The sequence below is a fragment of the Falco biarmicus genome, unplaced genomic scaffold (genome assembly GCF_023638135.1).
Source record: "Falco biarmicus isolate bFalBia1 unplaced genomic scaffold, bFalBia1.pri scaffold_27, whole genome shotgun sequence".
Classification (NCBI taxonomy): domain Eukaryota; kingdom Metazoa; phylum Chordata; class Aves; order Falconiformes; family Falconidae; genus Falco; species Falco biarmicus.
Genome location: NW_026611833.1, coordinates 827212 through 847210, shown reverse-complemented (window position 1 = coordinate 847210; position 19999 = coordinate 827212).

Sequence of the window (19999 nt, the reverse complement as noted above, 5' to 3'; positions counted from 1 at the left end):
GAAACGCACTCACCTGGGGAAGGCGTGGGCAGGAGCAGCCTGCATCCCCCGAGTGCTGGTCGCTCCACCGGAGACAGCTGCACCGGGCATCCTCAGCCTCTGTAAAGTGACACAGAGCTGCTAGAAGGTTTCCAAGGCACTTTGCTCTTGGCTCCCAAAGGAAGCAGACCTGTCTCCTGCTCCAAAAGGAAGCCACTTTTCCAAACCCCTCCTCCAAATCTTCCGCCGTGAACAGGAGCCCTTGCTCTGCTCTGGAGAAGCTGCACAGCAAACACTGAGACTGCGCAGTAACACTGCCAGCCTTTCTGTAGGGCAAGAACTCAGAAGCTCAGAATAAAACTTCTTTTCCAATGGAGAACTCAGCGTGGGCGAGCACGTGGAAAGGTGTCAGACTGGCCTGCCACGTGCAGGCTGCCCAACGACCATCGGGTTGCTCACCCTTCAAGAGGCTTCCCAAAGTCACTGCATCACCCTCAAAGCCTGAGCAACTCGCAGTGCTGAGCAGCGCAATCCAGCTGGCCTTGCTCTCCAGCCCTGTGACGCAGTCGCAATAGAATCGCATGCACAGGACGTTGTCGGTGAAGGACAGAACGCCAATGTCCTTGAAGGTGAAGGCGAGGCGCTGCCTGTTCCTCAGTTGGAAAGAGTGCAAGAGTATGGTCTCTTGCACACAGCTCTGCACCACGTGCCATGGGAAGGAAGTGGCTCGTGACAGCCACCTGTGGTTCAGCGGCTCGATCTTGACATCCTCTGCAAGGAGGAGGAACATCGTCACTGGCAGAGCGGGCTGAATTTCTATGTAAAATTAGAAACAAAATGCCAGAGAAAAGGTCGTTTACGGAAACGGCTCTTGGGGAGTGGTTAGTTTGGGAGGAGCTCAAGCTGTCCGCCTAACTTTGGAGGGAATTCTCTCCAGAGAAATTCTGAAGTCCTCATTTCTCTGCGCCCTTTCTGAAGGGCAGAGAGCATGCACCCCAGTCCCAAACAGGGTGCGGGAAAGTGGAGGGCGGCCGTTGTCTTCTCACCAGGAATAACCTCTGTGAGGAACGCGAGCTCCCGCAGAGATAACTCACCAATGTCCAGCTGGGAGACAGGTCTTCAAACCGCGTACACCTCTTCCTCACCTGGGAATCGCTCTTGGACCGTAGCAAAGGTCCCGAGTCCTGTGACCAGGACCCCCTGCCCAGGAAAACGGCACAAAGGCTGACCACAGGGAAGAGCGAAACTCTATCACGTGCCAAAAGCTTTCTCAGACTAGATCTGGGCACGCTTTCGCCCCTGGTTGACCACGAAGCAAGAGCAGGAGAGCTGCTGAGGGACTCCCTGAGAGAGGCCCGCTGTGAATCCTCCGCGGGAGGAGCAGCAGCGCTTCACCTTTCTCGGCCTTGGCCGTCGGGCTGGGTGAGGGTGAGCTTTTCAGCGGCTGCAGGTCTCGGTCGCAGAGTGCAGCGAGGGTGAGGGCAGGCAGAGATCAGGCAGGAGAGGTTGTGGTCACCGAGGACATCCCCAGGGAAACAGGAACTCTGCAGGGACACACTGGGGACACCAGCACACAGGCAGGGACAATATTATGATGTTAGGGACTTCCGGGGGGACACCAGGACTCCCAAAGGGATGTCACTGGGACATTAAAGACACCCACCGAGACACACTGGGACACAAGAACACACGGGGAAACACCACGGCGATATATAGAATGGCCTGGTAATATCTGGACCCCTCCAGGGACACCACTGTGACATTAGGAATTTCCCAGGGATGCCCCCTGGGACATCAGGGACCACCCCCTCACCTTCCCCAGGGACACCAGGACCCCTCCAGGGACAGCACTGGGACATTAAGGACCCCCCTTTAACACAGCCCTACCCCAGGGACAATGTAGGGGCATTAAGGACTCCTCCCAGGACACCAGGACCCCCACAGGACCAGAAACGCACAAGGGACATACTGGGAACACAAGGACAAACCTGGGGACATCCCTGGGACATCAGGGACACCACGACTGCCCCAGTGACACCACAAGGACATTAAGGACCCCCACAGGGACACCTTGCAACACAAGGACATCCTGGGAGACACCACTGGGACATCATTAGAATAGCCTTTAGGACATCAGGACCCCTCCAGGGACACCCCCGTGACATTAGGAATTCCCCAGGAACCCCACCCCGGGACATAACAGCCTACCCACTCACCTCCCTGGGGACACCAGGACCACCCCCAGGGACACCCCACAACGCCCCAGGGACACACTGGGACACCAGGACACCACCACCACCACCCCGCCCAAGACACCATTAGGACATCAGGGACATCCCTAGAACCTTAACCACTAGAGCGTTAAGGACTCCCAGAAGGACATATTAGGTCACATGCACTCCCTGACAGACACCACTGGGACATCTAGAATGGACTGGGGACATCAGGATGCCTCCAGGGACACCACTGTGACATTAATGACCCCCACCAGGGACACATTGTGATACACAAGGACCCACTGACACACCACTGGGACATCTAGAATGGCCTGGGGATACCAGGACCACCCCAGCGACATTCAGGACGCCCCTGGAAACACACGACCTGCATCCAGGGAAACTGCAGGGGCATTAGGAACTCCCCCTGGGACACCAGGACCCCCACAGGACACACTGGGACACCCGAATGCCTATAGGGCCACCTGAGAACACTAGGACATCTCTGGAGACATCCCTGGGACACCAGGGACACTCCCGGGGACATTAGGACCCTCCCAGGGACACCCTAGTGACATTGGGGACATCTTGGAAGCAGAAGGACCCTCCACAGAGCACTCCTGGGACATCAGGATCCCCCCAAGGGGACCCTCCAGCAGGTCATTCTCAGTTATCACGCAGAAGCTCCCCCTCGATGGAAGTCCTTAGCAGCAGGGCAGCCCTCAGATCTGCACTGTCAAGGAAACGGAGCCCCAGAAACAGACCCCCCACCCCAAAATGGGAGGACCCCCTCCCCACATGACACTTGTTAGTTTAACATTATCCTAGGGGCCAACCAATGTCCTCCTTTTTCTTCTAGTGCCGTGACGACCACGGGTGGTACATGGACGGTCACCTTCTGCCCCATGGGGAACTTAGGGGCCTCCTGCATCAGTAGCACAGGTGCTGCTCCTGCTTTAAGGCATCCAGGCCATCCTGAGCTCACCTCATCCAGCTCTTTGCAGGAGCAAGCTACAGCCCGCCCCTGAGGCCCTAAACAATGTGCCAGAACTCCAAAGGCAATACCTTTTCCCTCACGCTTAAGAAGTGCACAGGTCTTTGTCACATCAGGTAATCCCCACGTGGGGGCCTCCACCAGAGCTCACTTTTTTTCAGACGCTTGAAAGTGGCTTTACCCTCCTCTGTCCCGCCAATAGACCCATGGCAGGAGGTTTTCAGTAGCTCGTACTGAGCTTTCACAAATAAAACACAATTGCCTCCCCAAAGCTGACACCATCCGACCACCCCGAGATATCCTCGTAGTTCCTTGAGAGTCTGAGGCTCCGCGAGGCAGCGAATAGCCTCCTTCTGTTGGGATCCCAACTGTCTCTGGCCTTCCAGCACTTCAAACCCCAAACGTGGAAGTGACTCCTCGATAATTCCATATCCACTAATTCCCAAGACATTTAGAAGGCTTATCGTCAGGGAAAGACACAGCTCCCAAGTCCCTGCCGCAACCAGAATATCATCCTATGATCGCAGAACTCTTCCCTGATCATTTTCTGTTCTCCAAATGTCAAACTGCTTTGCCAACTGATTCCCAAAGATTGTCGGGATATTTTGAAAGCCTTGTGGTACAACCGCCTAAGTGTATTGCATTTTCCTTCCCGTTTCTGGGTTTGCGCATTCAAAAGCAAAAGGCTTCTGACTGTCAGTGCCCCGGGGAACACAGAAAAAGGCATCCTTCACATCAAAACCTGTACACCATCCCTGTTCCCCTGTAAGGGTGGTTTCATATCTGTATGGATGTGCTACTGCAGGATAAATACCTTGAGGTATGTGATTTGTTGCTCTTAAATCCTGCACCGATCGGCAATCTTGACCCTTGGCCTTTTTCACTGGCAACACAGGGGTGTTGGGTTTCGATACACACCCCACCAACAGGTTGTACTTCAAGAATTTCTGAATTATCGCTACCGACCCACTCCTAGCTTCCAGCTTCAGGCGACACTGTTTCATTCTCAGCGGGGATGATCCAGGCTTTAAGTCAATCCTTACAGGTTTTGACCTGTGGGATTTTCCAGGAACCTCTCCGGCTCGTACAATAGGAATCACAGCATCTCTGACCTCCGGGCGTATCTTTCTCCTTTCAAGGCAGCATAGCCTGTAATAACAAAGCTGCTGCCTCTCGACACAAACAGTTTCTGGAATTAAGATTTCTATTTCCTCGTTTTAAAATCAGATTTCTGCTTCCAATTTTTTGGAGTAGATCTCTCCCCAAACAATGCTTTTGGAAGATTTGGCTAATATAAAAACTGATGAGGAACCCACTGTTTTCCCAGCTTCATTGCTAAGAGTTTCAAAAATGGCCAAGTTTCATGGGTCCCTGCCATACCAGCAATGCTTATATCCTTACTGCTTAGTTCCCCTCTAAAGTCTTCTGAACAGAGGAAGTAGCCCCAGGATCTACCCAAAGCTCAACTTCTTCACTTCCCAGCTCCACTTTCACCAGAGGCTGCTCTGGGGAGAGACTCCTCCGCTCCCCCTCATTCCTCGCTTACTGGGAGCAAGGGGGCAGAGGGGCTCCAATCCTTAAGCAGACGGTCTTCTGAACGCCCATCCCTTTTGCACTGTGCACACTGATTATCAGCCAACCGAGGGCTGGGCCGGAGTCCCCCCTCGGGGCTCTGCCCCATCCTCAGGCCCTTGCCCTCACCCTACCATTTTACTCTGATACCGCCAACAAGCAACAATTTACTCTTCCCTTTCGACTCTCTCTATGACGATCTGCAATGCAAGCAACGTCCAACAGCTTTCCCCTACCTTGAGCAATCACTTCCTTGTAACTTCTGTAACTTTCTTCTAATACCATCCCAGGATTGGCCCACCAATAGAGGGGCCGATTGATCTCATCCCTCTTAAGATTCAGGGTCAGCACTTGTAGAGTTGCGGGCTACCTCCTTCATTCTGTTCTGCAGATCTGAGGGGGGCTCTTGGCTATCGTGCCTAGCCTCGTACCGTTCAGACATGGTTATTGCCTTAGCCACAGCATTTTGAATGCCAAATAGAATCCCTTTCTGACACCGAGTCCAAAGCTGCCTGGGTCCGTTAACATGCAGGTCCCAGTTTGGACCAACAGAGGGGAAATGATGCTCCACAGTTCCTGTTTTAACCTCAGCTTCCACATGTATTCTAGCGGCTTGACAAATCATCTCCTTCTCACTACTATCAAACAAAACCTGCAGTATTGCCTCTATATCCTTACACTCTGGATCATCCTGTGTTTTAACCATCATTATTTCAAAAACACCAGCCGCCTTCTCAGGGTCGTCTCGGTAATTTCCTGCGGTTGCTTTGCAATGCTTCAACTCTGTTCTTGAAAACGGGACCGTCACCGTAACGGGTCCTTCATTTCCCACAGCCTGGCGCAGGGGAGCCTGTATCACTTCCCCTGGTTTGGCCCGCTCCCACCCTGCGGCTGGGCTAAAACCTTCTGCCCCACTAAATCGCTCTCCCTCTTCACAGCCACTTTCCCTGCCACCAGCCTCGTCAGCTCGCCTGCCACCACTTTCTCTTACCCTGCTCTTATCACTAGTATCAGCGTCAGAACTCTCTCCCCGTCTCTGCTGGGCTTCAACCATTAACTCTAAACCATCACCTCTAAACCTCCTTCTTTCTTGTAGTCGTTACAATTTTAAACGCCTCTGTCTGATACTACAAGCAGAGCAGACCCTTTTCAACAACCTCTTCTTATCCTTTTCCAAAGCCAAGAGAAAAGGATTTCAGGGAGGTAAATTTATACCACGCTGGTTTTGCCATTCAGAACGGGTCTTTACAGTGGAAAAAGATCAGCATATCAAACTCTGTCCCTTTTCCTTTCGTGCCTTCAAAACAACATCAGCGGTAACGTCGTACAATAATGCAAACTGCCATTTTCCCCCATCGCCCAGTTTCTACAGAGACCACCCCTGAGTACAGTATTGCACTAGGGTGCTTTTAGTTACATTTCCCTCAGAACTACCCCTTGATTCTTCCCAGTGTCCCAAAACACATCCCAGTGGAGACTGCTGTAAAATACCACGGCCGTGTACACTGACCAGGGCCCACTTTCTTTTAGCATCCTGAACACTTTATCATATACATGTATAGAAGTATCTTCAGATGTTCCGAGCGCACTCTACTAGACACACACACACACAGCCCCCCCCCCATTAATATAATTGAGTATGCCAGGCAGAAATTTTACCAGACACATTGTTTCCAGGAGAGCCCTCAATAACCCAACCCAGCAGGGCTTTTGCCTCTGCTTAGGGGCAGGTATCCCAGACCACCAGGAATGCCTGACATCTTACCGGGGGAACGTTGCTTTGGAGTCATTGGTCCGGGAATCAGAGGTCTTCCCCAAGAGTCCCTCAGTGCCGGCTGGAATTGCTGCGATTCACAGCTCCACCGACGCTCAACAGCAGAGTCTCACCTGGGTCACCTGAAAATGATCCCGTAAAGGCGGTCACGGTGAAAAACCCTCTCAGACCTGATGTGAAGTTTCAGAAGGCAGGCATTCTTTATGACAGCGCTGGGAGCACGGGGGAGTGTCACCTCTGAGCACGCTCACCAAGTTACTCGAGGGTACACATTACACACAGCAGAGTACTTGCACGCTCATAGGGCATCACACACGCACACTCTACCGACTTGTCTCCTCTTGTGGCCAGAACTTCCCCGCTCAGAGGCTTTTTTGTGCATCACTCGAGAGAATGAAGTTCTTTTCCCCATCCGCTCTTTGTTCCGTGCCCTTCCCAAGGCTGACTCCCCAGGTCAGTCATCCCTTTGTTCATCACTTCCAACAACTTTAGAGAGGTAGCTTAGCTAAACTTTGTGCCTAGATTTCTTTCACATAGAGCCAAACACGATATTAGAGCTTGGAAACTGGGGAGTTTAGACATCTGGTCCCGTTGCTGAGCCAGCAACCTTCCCTGAACAGATTCCTTGGACAGAAAGGTATATACAGTGCTATCTATACAGTGCCATCAAAACCTTCCCCTGCATACCATGGCTGTCCCTAAAATCCTTCCATCGAGCACCCCAGTCATGCCTAAGGGCCTCCCCATTGCCCCCATCCCATTCCCAATTTCTTCCCTCAAGCCACCCCCCACCCCGCACCCCAGCTCATTTCTAAAATCCTCCCCCGTGCCTCTCGGACTGTCCCCCAACGATTTCCCCTGTGCCCCCAACCCCAGCAGTCCATCTCTACAATCCTTCCCCCACCCCCCTCCTTTGCCCCCACAACCTTCCCCCTGTACCCCCATCCCACCCTGAGAACCTTCCTCAACACCCCAACCACCCCCCTCCGTCGGGCCCTGCAGTGATTCCACTTGCCCCCAGCCTGGCCCTAACATCCTTCCCCTCACCCCCGTCCTGTCCCTAAAGCCCTTCCCCCCAGACCCTCACGGCCATTCCTAGACTCCTTTCCCCCGACCCCACACTTTCTCCCGTCACTCTTTCTCCCCAGCCCCTGCCGGTCATGCCCTACACTCCTTCCCACAGCCCCCCCCTCCACTCTGTCCCTAAAATCGTTCCCCTGCCCCCCGGCAGCCCCTAAAACCCTCCCTGGAACCCCCCTTTCACTACCTACAGGCCTCCCCCGACCCCTCGGTCCGTCACTAAATCCATCCCCCCCCCCCCCGCCCCCCCAGGCCTGCTAGAGACTCCTTCCCCCCACCCCCCCGGTCCGTCCCTGAAATCTCTCCCCCGGCCCCACGGCCTGTCCCCAACAGCCCCCCCCGGCCCCAGCAGGGCTGGCTCTTTACCATCGCGGTGGGAAAGGCGCTCAGGTTCTGCCAAGCATCTCTGCAGCTGCTGCTGTTGGAGGTCACCCTCAGAGGGAGAGGACAGGACAGCCAGTGCCACCAGGGCTCAGCTGCTGGGAGCCCCAGCTTGTGTGGCATCGGGTGGGCCTCCCGCCACGGCCCAGCACAGCCTGCAGGTCCCCTCCGTCGAAAAGTCACCTCCTCTGGGCCATGGCCGCTCTGGCAGGGCTCTTCCCAAAGCAGCCAACTCTGTTCCTCATGCCGACCGTCAGGCACAGGGGACGCTCACCTGAGAGCAGCTCCTGGCTGCACTGTGAGAGGGGGGCGAGGCCCGGCAGGAGGCCTCCTAGCCCTGCGCACAGGATCCCTCTGAATTCAGCTGTTCCATTGCCTCAGGCAGCCAACACAGAAAATGGTGCCGCCGGGCATGCGGTGCCACGGTTTGAAACTCCAGTGCCAAGCCAGAAGGGGGGAAACTGTCAACCCGCTTGGTCCTTGATGTCAGAAAGCGCTCCCTTGCCTAGTTTCTTACCCGTTGCAACTCTCAGCTACACCACATGCTTGAGGTTTTTCTAGGCTTCTCTCAGGGAAGGAAAAGGATGCCCAACTGTGTAGATAACTGGCTAGCTGAAAAGGGTCACATAGACATAGTCCAGCTGGCTGGACAAAAATGCACATCGCTCTCAGCTTATCTGAAGTAAAGCAAAATACACTGTCTTTGGCTGTCCTTGTTACACAATAACAGGAAGATTTTGGTGGGAAAAGAATGTTGCAGGTGGGAACAGAAAACTACAGAAGAGAAACTAGGGGCGGGCTTGGTATTTAGGCAACTAACCAATAATGAGCTTAACCTTTGTAATGTGTATGAGCTAATTATAAGAAGGCATAAAAGGTGACTGTAAGGTTCAATAAACGAAGTCTGCTGATCACTCATATTGAGTGACTGTGTCTTCCCTCCGTCGCGACAAATGGCGCCCGAACAGGGACCCTAGAGAGGGCTGAACCTGCGAGCCACGGTTCGACGGAGATTCGGGTACCGGTCCTGAAAGCAGCGCAGGAGGCGGAAGGGCACAGTCCCCGCGCCCGGGAGCACCTACAGAGGGTCCCGCCGGCCACGCGTCGCCAAAGTCTCGCAAAGGCTGCAACAGCGCTGACGAAGGTGTGGAGGGACAAGCGACGTATGTTTCGCTCATATGCTTTTTAGAAAAGCGGAGCGTTCGGGACATAGACTGTAAAAAGGAATTACTTGGGTTATTAGCGTATGGGATAGCATCCGGGACCCCCGCGGCAGCGGCGAGCGGCGGCGTGCGGCCCGGCAGGCCCCTTCCCGGCCGCGGTTTCTCTCCAAGGCGGCACCCCACCCCCCACCCCCTCCGATCGGCGCCATGGGGATGCAAGCGGCCAAGGGAGCTAACATCTGGCTGCCCCCAGAGGTCAATCGGATCCTTTATATTCGGAACCTGCCGTATAAAATCACAGCGGAGGAAATGTATGATGTTTGGGAAATACGGACCTATTCGACAAATCAGAGTTGGAAACACTCCCGAAACAAGAGGAACAGCTTAAGCTTCTCAAGGAAAAATACGGACTTGATTACAATCCCACCAAAAAAAAAAAAAAAAAAAAAAAAAAAAAAGTGCTTCAGATGTCACCTACAAGAAATGGGTTTCTGCCTTGAACTAGCAAACATCTCTGTGCTTAAAGAGAAGCCTTTTTGCCTTGATGGAGATAATTTATTCTGTATTCTGTATTTATGCTGTATTCTGAATGTGGAAATTGGTTGGGACTAGGAGGCTGGCTTAAAGGCATTTTGCAAACGGGATTATTATTTTTGATCATTATTGTAATAACAGTTTTTTGATCAAAACCAGCCAAAATTATTTGTAAGCATTAGGCATATGTGGAAGAGAATGCCTTTATTTGAATCAGCAGTTAAGGTGTAGTTTAGTCTGATGCTGTGGTTTTATCTGCTTCTGGTGAATTTTTGAAGTGATGAAATCAGAGGTACAAGGTATACTAAGAGTTATGAGGTAATAAGGTAATAATCTAAGTAAGGGTGCTGTCTTTTATATCTACAAGTGCAATATGCTTTTATGTAGCAGAGAGAAACTTTGACAATAATGTTGCTTGAGCGAGATGTGCATGTGACAACTTGGGAAAAGGGATATCACAACTGGAGTGCAACAGTGTTTCTATGTCTGGCAGAGTGAAATCTTTCAAGACCTGAATTTAGACAGTCTAAAATGAATTGTTAGTATTCAGAAAACCCATCTTAAGCCTCTTTTGCTTACATAGTGTTATGGAAGTCAACTGCTATTGTAGAGAATTAATGATTTTTAATACATATTAACAAATACTACTATTTTAACTTGAGGCAGTTGAGTGAGAAATACTCACGTGTAGCATTTGAGGGAATGTCAGCATAAATCGCACTTACAGTAAGACTGCATTTTTAATTACTGTACTCGTTAAGATTTGATGATGCAAAAAGGCTAAAGGCCTTTTATCACAGATTGGTTCTGAACTAAAAGGTGTGTGCACATGTAGATATGCACATTTGTGTTATTTTCCTTAATTGGCTACAAAATAATATAGTTAGGTTGGGGACTAGATCTTGGGAATTTGTCTATTATACTTCTGTTTGTTAAGGTACGTGCATAACACACAGCACCCATGTAGGCTTGGCTTGTGGCACAGTTGTCAAATTTAGCATAGACATTCAGACAGATAAGCAACGTACTCTTGTGTGTATCACCTACAAGACATTATGGCTTAGTGTGTAAATCTGTATGTAACTATTGAAAAATCCACTTATGAATGTATATAGCTTAGAACTAATTTTTCCCCTTTGTTAATTCTTTGATATCAATGCGGTATTCTTCAGAAAATGTATGGACTCGTTGGTTGCATAAGGGCAGTTGTTATTTGGACGGAAAATTGTTAATGGTCAGGGATTTTCCACTAAAATATTTGCAAATATTCCTAGTCAAACATCAGTTTGGTTTCTTTTGGGGTTTTGAGCTTGCATTAGTCCATGTTCAGAACTTTAAAATTACCTTTGAATTTTTTAAACTTTTTATATCACTGGAACAGAAAGAGCATCTAAATTAAAGCTTCAAGCTAACTTTATTTTTCAAGTATTTTGGGAATTATACTTCTGAACTGAGATTTTATAAGTTGGCTGTGTATTTTCCTGTGTTAAAACGCTGTTATTGAAAATGGTCAACCAGGCCTATGTCGCCCAAAATAAAAACGGGGGAATTGTGGATAACTGGCTAGCTGAAAAGGGTCACATAGACATAGTCCAGCTGGCTGGACAAAAATGCACATCGCTCTCAGCTTATCTGAAGTAAAGCAAAATACACTGTCTTTGGCTGTCCTTGTTACACAATAACAGGAAGATTTTGGTGGGAAAAGAATGTTGCAGGTGGGAACAGAAAACTACAGAAGAGAAACTAGGGGCGGGCTTGGTATTTAGGCAACTAACCAATAATGAGCTTAACTTTTGTAATGTGTATGAGCTAATTATAACAAGGCATAAAAGGTGACTGTAAGGTTCAATAAACGAAGTCTGCTGATCACTCATATTGAGTGACTGTGTCTTCCCTCCGTCGCGACATTGTACAACATACAGCTCCATCTGACAGTCAGACCAGAATGACCTTCCTGCAGTGCAGGCGGGCTGCATATCTCCAGTAGCACCCACAGCCCCAGCCTGCACTGCTTTAGAGACAGCAAAGATCCGCGCTGATGAGAAACGCTCTCATGCACATGGCATTTCACCTTGTCCACGGATGTGAAACACGGGTTGCTTCGCGAAATTTAATTGTATGGTTTCGTTCCAAGGCAAAACAGACTGTCCAACAACTTTTCACTTACACTAAAAACCATAAATCTTCACCTTCCATATGAACGGATACATGCCAGGATATGTACTGCTGATGAATTTTTCCGCATGTTGCTGGGGAGCAATACCTGCACGTGTTCATCTTTTTGTCCACCTCTACTGGGATTCCTTCTAGCTGGGTACGTTGCATCTCAGGGTTGTATGGAGGGGATTACCTCCAAGCAGCGGGACAGATCACCCCTGTCGCTCCTAAACTGCCTCTGCTGAGCATCTCGGTGCCTCCCACAGTGGTGGCTTGCTCAGGAAGAGGTGGCCTGTGATGGCTCCTCTCCAGTGCACATGCCCACAGGACCACCGAGCAAAGGACTATCCCACACCATCCTCCCCCTCTCTGAGAAAGAAAGCACGTACCTATCTATGGCTAATCTCCCTTCTGAAGCAGTACAGCTCAGCTGAGACCTCAGACTGCTTTTCTGCAGCACCTGGGATTCTTACCAACACTGTCTCCATGGACTCTACCCGGACTCAGTTTTGTGCAGAGGAGGTGTTTACTGCCGCATGCGCAACAGCAACGGCAAGGGCAGGCAGCGCAGCGATCTCCTGTTACCGAACATGCTGCTCTGGGACTCCCAAACAGGCGGTCAGTTATAGCCCTGGCAAAGTTCTCCAGCAAAGCCACCCCCGATTTGTACCCACCTCAGCTGTACAAACACGGTGTAACCAGACGCGCAGCGGCTCTTTACCTCCAGCACTCTATGTCCCTTTCCTTCCCATGTCACCACCACCTGCAAAAGCGCTCACGGAAATGAGCAAACCCCACCCGCCAGAAAGAGGCAGGGCTTTCAAAGGGAAGGAGGGTATTCAATGGAAGCTGCAGATGTGCCCTGCCTGGAGAAGGCACCACTGGCAACCCCTCCTCTGTGAGAGCTGGGGAGATGCAGAGGGGGAGGAAGGCAGGCGTCGGGGAGGAACTAGAAGCCCTGGTTTGCTACTGCTGCAGTAGCCCTGGCTGTGGGGACAATAGAGCTCGCCATGAAATGACGATCAACCAAAATATTTCAGAGGGGCACAGCAGGGAGCACAAGCTGCTGGGCGTCAGCAAAGGGCTGTGCTCAGCTTCTCTGCGGCACGTTGTCACAGGCAAGGTGAACACGAAGCACAGGGAGGATCTGCAGTTCTACCTGCCTTGCAGGGGCTTGGCCTGAGCTCCCCCTTTGCAAACCAAGTCACCCTCCCGCCACACCGCACAATCTCTGCTTCATGTATGTCCCAGCAACTGGGGTACCACATGCAGAGAAATCTGAGAGGTCCCCCCTGGTCACAGCTCTAGTCATCACTGGTTCCAACAACTTCTGATGCTCAGGGTGTCCCCTGCCCTGGGTCCTCCCTCCAGGCGCCCCTCCTCCTCTCCATTTGCCCTGGAGTAGACAACATCACACCCATCCTGGGGAGATTTAAGCCCCAAAGAGCTCAGAACTGCCTGAAGCCAGCACAAAAGCCTACCTTCTCTCTGAGAGTTGCAATGTCCTTACACCCTCCCTGTCCTTCCCGTCTCGATCAGAAACCAAACAGGGGAAGCGGTGCACGCAGATACACAGAGAATACTGAATGGGACACACTGGCTCCCCTTCCAACTCCTTTATTGTCTCAAAGGTGTTTTCATTCTGTTGGAGGAAAAAGAGAGAAATATGTAGAGTCCCCAGGTTTATCCCTGGTAAGCACTTTCACATGTTCATTTAGTAAGGCAGATTAGATTGATTCCTCAGAGATTTTTATTTTTTTTTGGGGGGGGGGGGGAGGGCGGGGGGAGGAGGGGATTATAATGAACTCATTCAGTTTTTAAATCAGGCTTAGGAGCCACAACTCACTGGCTACGAATACATGTACACACATGCGTGTACAGGACAGCACAGAATACTCTATTTACTCATATGCCTCCGAAAAGACATTTTTTTTTCTATTATTTGTTGTTCTCTGCATCATTTATGGCTGGACTGCATGGACAAGATGGTTTTCTTAATTCTGTGAAAACACTTGCATCTCTTGATGCCTGCACCTCTAAACATAGTGATATGGTCATACAGCCAAATCTGCAAAGCGGATTACTGTTCTTACACCATTCTGGGCATAGCAGGCATACCCATAGAAACACCCCTGATGGCCTAATGGTCATGCCTATTTACACATTTATTTCTGCTGTTTCATCCTCTGTAAAGAACAAGTGCTCCTTTCCTCGACCTGTCTCAGAACAAATCTGAATACTTAAGGAATTAAAACAGATGAGTCGGCCAAAGGAAAATTTAAACATACTTACTTTAACAACGCCAAGGAGTTATTACTAAAATGCAGGCACTTTGACAGCAGGTATCTTACCAGTGCTGTGCAAAGTGACACAGAAAAGCCTCAAGAAAAATCTACTAGAGTTTGGGTCAATCCACTAAATCCCAGCACAATGGCTCAAGGGTAAGGGCACTTCAAAACAGAATGTGTCCTGAATCAAGTTAGGAAGAAGACAAAGAACATATCCTGCTGGGAAGATCATTAACGATTAGGAAAACTCAACCAGGCTACTATAAATTTGTCCCAGGTTAGAAAAGGCCAAGAATCTTTCAAAGGACACTACAAAAAAATAACATTTAAGACAAAAGGCAGTGTAGGACCAAATGGAATTAAAAGGAGTCCTAGAAAGTAAATCTTTCAGTAATAAGCAAGCAAGGCTAATAACAATCTAGGGCACAGAAAAGATTAGCTCAGCACCAGGATGCACAGCAGATAGGAGAGCAAATTAGTTCTGTCTTACCAAAAGGTAAATGGGGGTGGGGGGGGGTGGGGGGTGGAAATGCAGTACTTAGTGTTTCTCTTTATTTTTCCTGCATCTAATTTTTAACTGTTAAGAGAAATAACACAAAAGCTTTATTTTTGCTAATGCCAGGCAACCAGAATCTGGAATTTAAATTAATCCTTTACACACTGCCATTTGGGGATCATTTCTACCAGATCCAACAAGGATACAAGGGATAGGACAAGAGGAAACGGCCTCAGGCTGCCCCAGGGGAGGTTTAGATTGGACATTAGGAAAAAATTCTTCACTGAAAGGGTTGTCAAGGCCTGGAACCAGCTGCCCAGGGAAGTTTCAGGGTGGCCTCACCACCCCTGGAGGCATTTCAAAGAGGTGTAGATGTGGTGCTCAGGGACACAGTTTAGTGATGGACTTGGCAGTGTTGGGTTAATGGTTGGACTCAATGATCTTAAAGGACTTTTCCAACCTAAATGATTCTATGATTCTATGCTGTTCAAAGTGACCTGCAGTCTTCCTTCAAAAAAGAGGGTTTATACTGCTGTTTCAATTGTTCTGGTTATCGGGTAATCCAGCCTCATAGCACTCTTTAAATTAAAGTTTACAAGCACCAAGATATTCCCCAGTGACTGCACTTTAGCTAGTTTGATATTAAGCTAGACATTTTTCTTAACGTGATTAGCAGCATACCTCAAGCTATGTTTGAACATATATTCTTAGGTGAATGGGAGATACTACCAGCTTTTCATTAGACAGAACATATGAGTATTTTAAAAAGCCAAACTCTAACAGAATACACAGCACAAGCATGTCTTTCTGCCAAGATTTTCTATTAAGTAAATCAAATGCATATGTTCGGTCTCTCCCTCTTCTGTCCATACTTAAAATCCAGGCAAATTTGCAGAACAGCGCAAAGAGCAAGGTGTTAGAACTTAGAGAGAAGACCCACAACTTCTCTCGCACATGCTCTTCTGCTACCGGTAGCTACGTGCTTACCTTTGCACTCACATTTGTTACACAGCACACTTTGGTGCCCGGGAATTTGATTGATTTAGATTCGCCCTGACAGAAGGAAACCTTTTTCCTTAACCGTTTGACCTTGTTTCACTTCTAACTGGAAGATCAGTCCTGCCAGGAAGGAGAGGTGAAACCTCACGACAGCTGGAGGGTGAATAATCTCTCTTCAAACTCTAAAACTCTGCGTATCAAGTTTCCTTTACAATTTGTACTCCACCGGGCTATTAAAAATCTATGAAAAGCACAGCAAGAAATCAAGCCGCCCGCCAGTACAGAAGGTGCCAGCAGCTCCTCCTCGTTTCGCGAAAATCCAGCCCTCACCCTGAGGCTGCGGGACCAAATCCTGTGCAGCTGGAAGCGGCAGCGAGCCCTGGCCCCGGGGAAGGGCAGCTCAGCACCCTGCAAGGACGAGGCGCATCGCTCCGCTCCCCGCCACCCCGGGATGCCACACAGCCCCGGCGCCGGGCAGCGGCGGCAGCACGGGCTCGCTGACGGTAACGGCGACCCTCCTGCCTCCCCCGAACGCGTAACGAGAGGCGAAAGCACCGTCCGGGCCGGCGGGCAAAGCACCTGGAGCCGCATCTCCCACCCCGGCAGGCCCGCCACCCGCCGGGCCGCCACCCCCCTCGCACCCAGACGGGGGGCGAGCCCCGGGAAGGGCCGCTGCCGCACCGGGACGTCGCGCAGCCCCTCCGAGCGCCGAGCCCGGCCGGGGCTGGAAGCGACCGTCTCCTCGGGACCTGATGCTGCCGGCCAACGGCCGGATCCCATCGCCCGCCGCGCAACGGATCGAGCACCCGCACGGCCGAGGGACCAGCTACGCGTGTCTGCGGGGACGGGAGCTGGGGGGCAAACCCACAAAGCTAGCACAGCTCTTCGCGACAGGAAAATACTTTATACCCCTGGAAAAACCGTTTACGATGACCTTTAGTCACACTTAATCCTCACTGGGTCTTACGAGCCTCGTCCCCATTTAAAGGCACAGCGGTCTTTACTTTCACTCAAGTGTTCATGCACAGTTCAAGTAATTTCTGTTTGGTCCCATTAACCAACTGGTTCTCCTTGAGCTTACCTTGTGCCCCAGCTTGCCCCATGGCGTCTGTTCCCCGTCCCGAGGCCGTGTGCTGCCAAGCGCCTGCGACACGCGCTGTCCCCCGGACCCGCTCCGCTGCTTCGCTGCAGACACATCTTGCCTCTACGCTGCCACTTAAGGCGCAGAGCTGCCTTCTGCTGACCACCGACGTGCAAGCCGTCGGTCCGCAACGCTTCCCTTTCGGCGCGGCGCGGTGCGGGGCCGGGGGCGGCTCTGCGGGGGCTGCCGGCGGCTGAGTGCGGAGCCGCCCTGCGCAGGGCTGCCCGCTCCCTTCCCTGCGCGCTCCCCGGCGCTCGCCGCCTCGCTCCGGCCTCTCCCGGAGAAGGGGTCCGCTCTCCGGCTGGCCAACGCCTGCCCCGAGCCGGGCACGGCCAGCGCCGCCGTCGCAGGAGCGTGTCGGGCCGAGGGGCGGCGGCGAAACGTCTCGAACCTCGGCAGCGACAGCCCCGACCGCGCGGAGACCCGGCAGCGAGCCCGGGCCCCCCGCGGGAGGCGGCTCCGGCTGACCGGCACCTTCACGCCGCACTCGCGGCCTCTGCCGCGGTCGTGCCCGTCCTCCGCAGCCGCTCGGGGGGCGCCCGTCACCCGCAGCTCCCCCGGCTCGCCCGCGCCGCTCCCGCAGCCGCCCCCGGGCAGGGCGGGGGGGGACGGCGGAGCCCTCCCCGGCTGCCGTGCGGGCTCTGCGGCCCGGGCACAGCGGCCCCGCCGGCGCACCCCGCAGCGAGCGCACCGCGGCGCGGGGGGGCGGGGGGCGGCCACCGGCTTCCAGCCGCCGGCTGGCCCCGACGGAGGGGCGGGCGGGGTCGCTCCAGCCCGCGGCACCGGTGCCGGACCGCCCGCCGGCCGGGAGGGGTGTCCCCCCCGCCCCGGGTGGCCCCGCGCCCCCCGAGCCGCCCCCCTCTCGCAGCCCGGGCTGCTGCCGAGCTCCGCTGCCGAGAGCCCGAGCGAGATCGCTGCCCCCCGGGCCCCGGTGCCCACCCGGCGCTGGAAAAGCGCAGCCCCCTGCGGCGGGCTTACAGGCACCAGGGGCTGGGGGCTGCCTCTGCCTGCCTGTGCGGGTGTGTACACCGCATAACCCAGCGCTGACCCTACCTGCATGCACACGTGTGTGTGGCGGGCATGCCCGCTCGGCACGCGTGTGCCCACTGGAACACACTTCCTTGGCCGGAGCCGGGGGGGGCTGCAGCAGCCTCCCCTCTCTCCTGGGCTGGTACTGTAATAAGTAACTAAAGGGAATTTGCTGATCGACCAAGGTAAGCGAGAGGAAGGAACCCATCGTGGTGGCCTTAAGAACGTCCTGTTTAACAAGAAGAGACGTTTCCACAATGTTATCTTGCTGCACCAAACATGGGAATGTCCTGTCTGACAAGAAACCACAATAACAGAAGCAGCAGAGGGGCTACTGAAGGTGTCAGAAGCGACCTCGGGGAAGAGAAAAAGAGCTGCTCAGCTTGCTTGAATTTGCGCGCCGCTGGTGGAGCAGGAGACTCCCCGGCCGCCCAGCGCTGTTTTGCTTACTTGTCGCTTGCTTTAATAAATCACATTTTCTAATTGGCCAGTCTCTGTCATTTCATTGGACAGGTGAACTCTAACAATTTTGGTGCCGTGACTCGGATAAGGGCAATCTGGCCTGAGGTCCGTGGCAGGGGAGGCGCCCCGCTGGATAAGCGGCCCTTGTCAGGGTGCTTCTACGCCAAATCCTTTACCGACGAACCTCAAATGTGACAGTAGGCAAATAAAACCGGTTACCCCATAACCTTTGTGCACGAAGCCCGAATGAAGACGCAGGACGCGTGAGTATAGGCCGGTTCACCGTTCGGTTGGGGCTGGGTATCCTGAAGCGTGCTTGTGTGCGACGCCCAGGGAGGGCGAAGTGAGTGCGGACCCTCAGTAGTGCGGTTTCCAGACCCCGCGAGGGGCTGCGCCACGAACCAGGGGAAGCGAGTGCGTGAGTGAAAGAAGGCGCCTCGGAAGACGGGACAGAGGAAAAGCAAGCCCTCTGATCCCATGGGTGGTTCTGGGGTCCAGATTAGGCTCCCACAGATACCACCGGAGAGTCCGCTAGGACTCATGGTAAAATTTTGGGATGCGTACCCTTCTAGGCAGGGTAAGAGTAAAGTAAGATTGATACACTACTGTATGGAAGTTTGGGGTGGGAAACAAATCAGGGGCGACCACCTCTACCGACCAGTCTTCGGGGCACCTGAAGACTGGCTATGCCGGGCTTTGAATAGATATGTGAATTCAAAAGACCCCTTTTGCCCGGAGGAAAGTGAGTATGCTTCCTTATGGGTAGGGTCTGAAACTAGGGCCCTTTTGTTCCCGTTAAAAGAAAACAACGGGGGGAAAAGAAGAAGAATAGAAGTGAGGATGAGATCCCTACCTCTCCCCCTGCGTATATACCTCCACCGCCCCCCCTGCCCCCCCCCCCGCAGCAGCCCTTACCACCTCCCTCCCTCCCCTCCCGCCGCTATCTAGACCCTGTGAAAGTGTTAAAGTATCGGGGTGAGTTTGTACAAAGCCCCGTCGCCCCTCGAAGGTGCGGCTGAGCCCTGCGGGACGCATGGCAGGGTGTTTGCTGTTTGCCTGCGAAGGCATGGTATGTAAGAACGCAGACTTAAAGCAACAAGGAGCAGATTTGCATTCAGGGTCAGAAAGAGTTAAAACAGAAGTGCTGTAGCAGAGGCAGGCTTGTGCAACCTGCAGAGCAGGAAGAGCATCTCCTGCCCCGAACCCTTCTGCTGGTGGGGAGGAGGGGGTTGCTCTTGCTGACAATTGAGCAGAAGGACCTGACAATGTCACCCCGATTGCTGCAGCATTTGCAGCACAACAGGACCGGTAACGGCCCCTCTAGGGCAGGCAGCGGGTCTGAGGAGAGTAGAGGTGAATCTGGGATGGATGGGGAAATTTAGATGTTGGAAAGTTGGTTGTGAATAGGCCTGGATAGAGGTTTGAGTTGATTTTTACTAAGGTAATCGTGATGTAGAAAAGTTGATAGAAGGAACAGGGAACACGTATAGAAGGTAAGAGAAGAAGAGCTGGGCAGAAGTGAAAGAGTGAATCCCTCTCCTATGGGATCGGATCACTGTGCATATTGTAGGGAAAGTGGACACTGGAAGCGAGATTGCCCTGAGCTAAAGAACCAGCAAGGCGTTCTGGCGAACTAGGGACTAGGAAAAATGAGGTGGAATTTTTAGTGAATGCAAAACCAACTTATTTGGTGTTAAACTTCAGTGAAAAGAATTTGTTACAGTTGTGGGGGAG